This window comes from Dreissena polymorpha, chromosome 12 (assembly GCF_020536995.1).
Source record: "Dreissena polymorpha isolate Duluth1 chromosome 12, UMN_Dpol_1.0, whole genome shotgun sequence".
NCBI lineage: Eukaryota > Metazoa > Mollusca > Bivalvia > Myida > Dreissenidae > Dreissena > Dreissena polymorpha.
The window spans coordinates 76,353,294-76,359,293 of record NC_068366.1 but is presented as its reverse complement, the minus strand read 5'-3'; positions in this window follow the sequence as shown (position 1 = coordinate 76,359,293).

Genomic DNA, 6,000 nt, shown 5'->3' with positions numbered 1-6,000 from the left:
TTGTTTGTTTTGTTTGGTAATAGTAAAATACATGTATTTTTGTAATAAAAATGATAGTTGTGATAATAATTTATTAGTGAAGTTATTAATATAATTTTTGTTATCATTATTATAAGTAGTAGTTTATTAGTTTTAGTTATTATTATTACTATTTTTATTTGTGTTTTCATAATAAGTTTATTATTAATTATCTCATAATAAAAATAATTATATTTTCATTATCATTCTTACAGTGAATTAGTATATGCATGTGTTTCTGGGGGTAATTTGCGTCCCTGCCGTTTCAACGTCGTGCCTTCATTTCCAGTTTATCTGGCTTTGACATCAATGTACAATTGTTTTGTTGATAATCAGAAAGAAATTGTAGCCAATTTGTAAAAACAAACATTGAAAAAAGCCTATTTAGGCGAAATATATCAGGAAAGATTAAAACTTGTTCTCTGTCAATTTATATTTATCCCTACTGGATACGAAACTGAGTATAACTATTTATAACCAATATTTTCTCTATTGATGTCAACATCTAATAATGCTTTTTCTTACAGGATTTTTAAATAAATAATCATCCAATATTGTGAAGCTTAAGCTCAATTCTATTGTCAACCTTTACCTATATTCGCTGCGTTAAAACCTGCGCATCCCTATATGTCCATTGTGGCTGCACTAAAATCAGCGTTGTATACCAACCCAGTTAAGTATGCCAAAATCTTCAACATCTGACAAACATTTTGGACGCAATATATGAGGAGATGTGCAAAGTTGATAAAACATTTATGTCTAAAAGATGTCACATGATCTAATCGAACAAGATCTTGTGTCTGACAGGCCCTATCGCAGATTCTTTAGAGATCTATTTTAATCCCAAATAATAGTCAAACCAATCACGTAAAATGGCAACAATCAGATTTTGCGTAATGAGGTCTCATTACAACCACAGGAGGAAAGCCTATAGTATTATATATATATATATTCATGCTACGTCATGTACTCTATGTACATTACCGCTGTTAAAATAAACCGGAGCAGTTTATCAAATAATACTCGGTTGCATTTGCAGATTTCTGCATACAAACATAATTATGTTTAAACTTGCACAATTTTGTATTTGTCTATGGTAAATGCGCTTGTTGTACAAGAAAATAATTTATTATATACATACATATATATATATATATATATATATATATATATATATATATATATATATATATATATATATATATATATATATATATATATATATATATATATATACGAAATATATATATATATATATATATATATATATATATATATATATATATATATATATATATATATACTATAATAAAAACAAGAAATGCAACTTCATTTGCCATAAAATTACACCATCTTTACTGTAAACCATGTAACTCGAACAATTTTTAACGAATCATTCAACTACACACCGGTTGTTTTCGAAAGCTAATAAAATAATTTATCATGAAAAATTAACATCAGTACCATTGATCCAGCAGTATGTCATCAAGTGAGTAACTACAAGCAGTCTATCCCAGCAGACCAACAAATAAACATGCTAGACTCACACAAGTGCGGACAAATTTAAAACAAGCCAATCAGTCAATTTGTTTACGATTTATTGATCAGAAAAGATTTTCACATTTATTGAGACAGTGACCTTGATCTTTTACCTAGTGACCCCAATTAATATAGGGTCATTACTGTCATAGGCCAACGCACATGTGAAGTATCAAGCTAATCGGTCAATTCATTGACGAGTTATTCATTGTTATCGATTAGTCACTAATTGTGACAGTCACCTTGACCTAGTGACCCCAATTTTGATAGGGGTCATCTACTGTCCAAAGCCAATGCATATGTGAAGTATCAAGCCAATTCGTTGACGAGTTATCATCAGAAATGATTTTCACACTTGACTTACTGAGACAGTGACCTTAACCTTTGACCTAGTGACCGCCGACATCTAGCAAAACAATATACCCCTCTTCTTCGAAGGGGAGCATAATTATAGCTGCAATATGATTGTTAGTAGCAAATAATTATAAGCCACTACCGTGACTGTGATTGACCACTCTAAATGTGCAGCTCCATGAGATACACATGCATGCCAAATATATAAAGTGGCCATGTTCAATATTGAATATTATCTCCCTTTTTAAAGCTTATTACTTCCCTTAAATGTGTATTTTTTACCGTAGACCATAAAGGATGACCTTGACCTTTTACCACAATGTGTTTGGCAGAAACACAAAGCAGCCTACTGCGACGCTTTGATTTATTTAACAAAAATATATACGTGGGCAGGTCAGATAACTATGTCCATTTAAAGCTTATTACTTCCCTTAACTTTGTTTTCTTGACCCTAGACCTTGAAGGATGATGTTCACCTTAAAATTTTACCACTCAAAATGTGCAGCTCCATGAGATACACATGCATGCCAAATATCAAGGTGCTATCTTCAATATTTAAAAAGTTATGGCCAATGTTAAGGTTTTAGCACGACGCCTATGGCGGGCGGCGGAAGACGAGCTGGCGTTAATGACTCGGGTTTTCTCCGAAAACAGCCACGCTAAAAATGAATATAAAGGTTGGATGAAGATGTATATTTATCTAAGGATTAAATTCTTTGTGAATAAATAAATCTGTTGAACATCCAAAAACAACAATATTTGAACATATATTATCTTTCTTTTAAACATATTTAACAATTGAGCGAAAAAAAGATGACACAACACATTAATAATGGAGCAAAAGTTTTTATTTCATGATAAATCTAGCTCCAGTTTAAATATTTTTTTGCAGAATTTCAGAGCACTTATGTCATAACGGGTCAAACCCTTGCACAATTTATATTGACATACACTGGGCTTATAATTTAAATTAAAACAGCAAAACATGCAATATAAAATCTATCAACTCTGTTGAGCAATACTTATATTTTATCCTCAAATAACAAGAAGCAATGAAATTCTGCAGTAGAAGCATTGTTACACCATCAAAAACGATAAAATGCATCACAGTTGGATGACTCCAAATTTGCAGTTGACCCTGAAACCTTGTGATAAAACCTGCTTACCACTCTTCCATCCACACCTAATACCTGCTTACCACTATTCCATTTACACATAAAACCTGCTAACCACTCTTCCATTTACTCATTCTTTGAGCAGCATCGCAGAAAATGGGTGTAACACCATATGTGGCCTGCATTCACACAGTCTGGTCAGAAGCTTCTATGTCAGGTTATGAGAACACGAAGCCTTGCATGACTTTATAGTGGACAGGACAGCTCCTGACAAGACTGCACAAATGCGAAGGCTGGTCTTGTCTATAGCTGCATATGGCATACATCACATTTTCTCATGAACCAGCTCATTTTGATGAAGTTTGACACAAACATGCAACCTTCGTAACAGAAGGAAAAAATACTATATGAGCCTCGCTCTGGAAACAAACAAACTTAACCCTTTGCATGCTGGGAAATTTGTCGTCTGCTGAATTTCTAAAATAAGCATTTTCGTAGATTTGTTTCAAAGAATACTATCAGAATAGCAAACAGTTTGGATCCTGATGAGACGCCGCGTTCGGTGGCGTCTCATCTGGAACCAAACTGTTTGCAAAGGCCTTCAAAATTCGGTTCCAGCACTGAAAGGGTTAACACATGTGTGTAGTGTGGCCCAATTAGCCTGTGCAGTCCACACAGGCTAATCAAGGTCAGCACTTTTCGCATAAACTGGATTTTTGCTTAGAAGGGATTCCTATACAATGAAATTCCATTAAAGCGGAAAGTGTGGTCACATATTAGCCTGTGCGGACTGCACTGGCTTATCTGGGCAAACACTTGACCCACATGCAAGTCCAGCTTTTGCAAAAGAAGGTCCATATGTAGAGTACCTTATTATAGAAAAACTGATCAGGTCTCATATAACAGCCAATGCTTTAAAACAAAAGAAGAATTTTGACACATTTAGTTTGTGCAATGGCTGTTTCATAGGTACTTAACCAGTAAAATGTCTGAGTTTAGTGCATGTCACTTAGGTAATTCATTTTTGGATAATTTTGTTAACATATATCATTCAAACTTTGAAAGACACTTAAGTAAGCAATTGTGAAATAATGACATAAGACTTCAGGATTCCCATGCAATTTACATACATTGGTTGGTATACAAATACGTTCCAATGAATAAGGAAAAACAAAGGCTGTTTGTAAAACATGCATGCCCCCCATATGGGCTGTCAGTTGTAGTGGCAGCCATTGTGTGAATACGTTTTTGTCACTGTGACCTTGACCATTGACCAAGTGACCTGAAAATCAATAGAGGTCATCTGCGAGTCATGATCAATGTACCTATGAAGTTTCATGATCCCTGGCGTAAGCTTTCTTGAGTCATCATCCAGAAACCATTTTACTGTGTCAAGTCACTGTGACATTTGACCTAGTGACCTGAAAATCAATAGGGGTCATCGGAGAGTCATGATAAATGTACCTATGACGTTTAATGATCCTAGGCGTAAGCGTTCTTGAGTTATCATCCGGAAACCATTTTACTGGTTCGAGTCACCTTGACCTTTGACCTAGTGGCCTGAAAATCAATAGGGGTCATCTGCGAGTCATGATCAATGTACCTATGAAGTTTCATGATCCTAGGCGTAAGCGTTCTTGAGTTTTCATCCGGAAATCATTGTACTGGTTCGAGTCACCGTGACCTTGACCTTTGACCTGAAAATCAATAGGGAACATCTGCGAGTCATGATCAATGTACCTATGAAGTTTCATGATCCTATGCGTAAGCGTTCTTGAGTTATCATCCGGAAACCATTTTACTGGTTCAAGTCACCGTGACCTTGACCTCTGACCAAGTGACCTGAAAATCAATAAGGGTCATCTGCGAGTCATGATCAATGTACCTATGAAGTTTCATGATCCTAGGCGTAAGCGTTCTTGAGTTATCATCCGGAAACCATTTTACTGTTTCGAGTCATCGTGACCTTGACCTTTGACCTAGTGACCTGAAAATCAATAAGGGTCATCTGCGAGTCATGATCAATGTACCTATGAAGTTTCATGATCCTAGGCGTAAGCGTTCTTGAGTTATCACCCGAAAACCATTTTACTGTTTCGAGTCATTGTGACCTTGACCTTTGACCTAGTGACCTGAAAATCAATAGGGGTCATTTGCCAGTCATGATCAATGTACTTATGAAGTTTCATGATCCTAGGCGTAAGCGTTCTTGAGTTATCATCCGGAAATCATTTTTCTGTTTCGAGTCACCGTGACCTTGACCTTTGACGTGGTGACCTGAAAATCAAAAGGGATCATCTGCGAGTCATGATCAATGTACCTATGAAGTTACATGATCCTAGGCCCAAGCGTTCTTGAGTTATCATCCGGAAACCATTTTACTGGTTCAAGTCACCGTGACCTTGACCTCTGACCTAGTGACCTGAAAATCAATAATGGTCATCTGCGAATCATGATCAATGTACCTATGAAGTTTCATGATCCTAGGCGTAAGCGTTCTTGAGTTATCATCCGGAAACCATTTTACTGTTTCGAGTCATCGTGACCTTGACCTTTGACCTAGTGACCTGAAAATCAATAGGGGTCATTTGCCAGTCATGATCAATGTACTTATGAAGTTTCATGATCCTAGGCGTAAGCGTTCTTGAGTTATCATCCGGAAATCATTTTTCTGTCTCGAGTCACCGTGACATTGACCTTTGACGTAGTGACCTGAAAATCAAAAGGGGTCATCTGCGAGTCATGATCAATGTACCTATGAAGTTACATGATCCTAGGCCCAAGCGTTCTTGAGTTATCATCCGGACACCATCTGGTGGACGGACGGACGGACGGACGGACCGACCTACCAACATGTGCAAAACAATATACCCCCTCTATATATATGTATATGTATATAAGGGGGCAGAGCTCCAGATAATTTTTTCAGCCGAGGGGTATTTCACTCATGAATTTTTTAATTGATGAGTAAAAA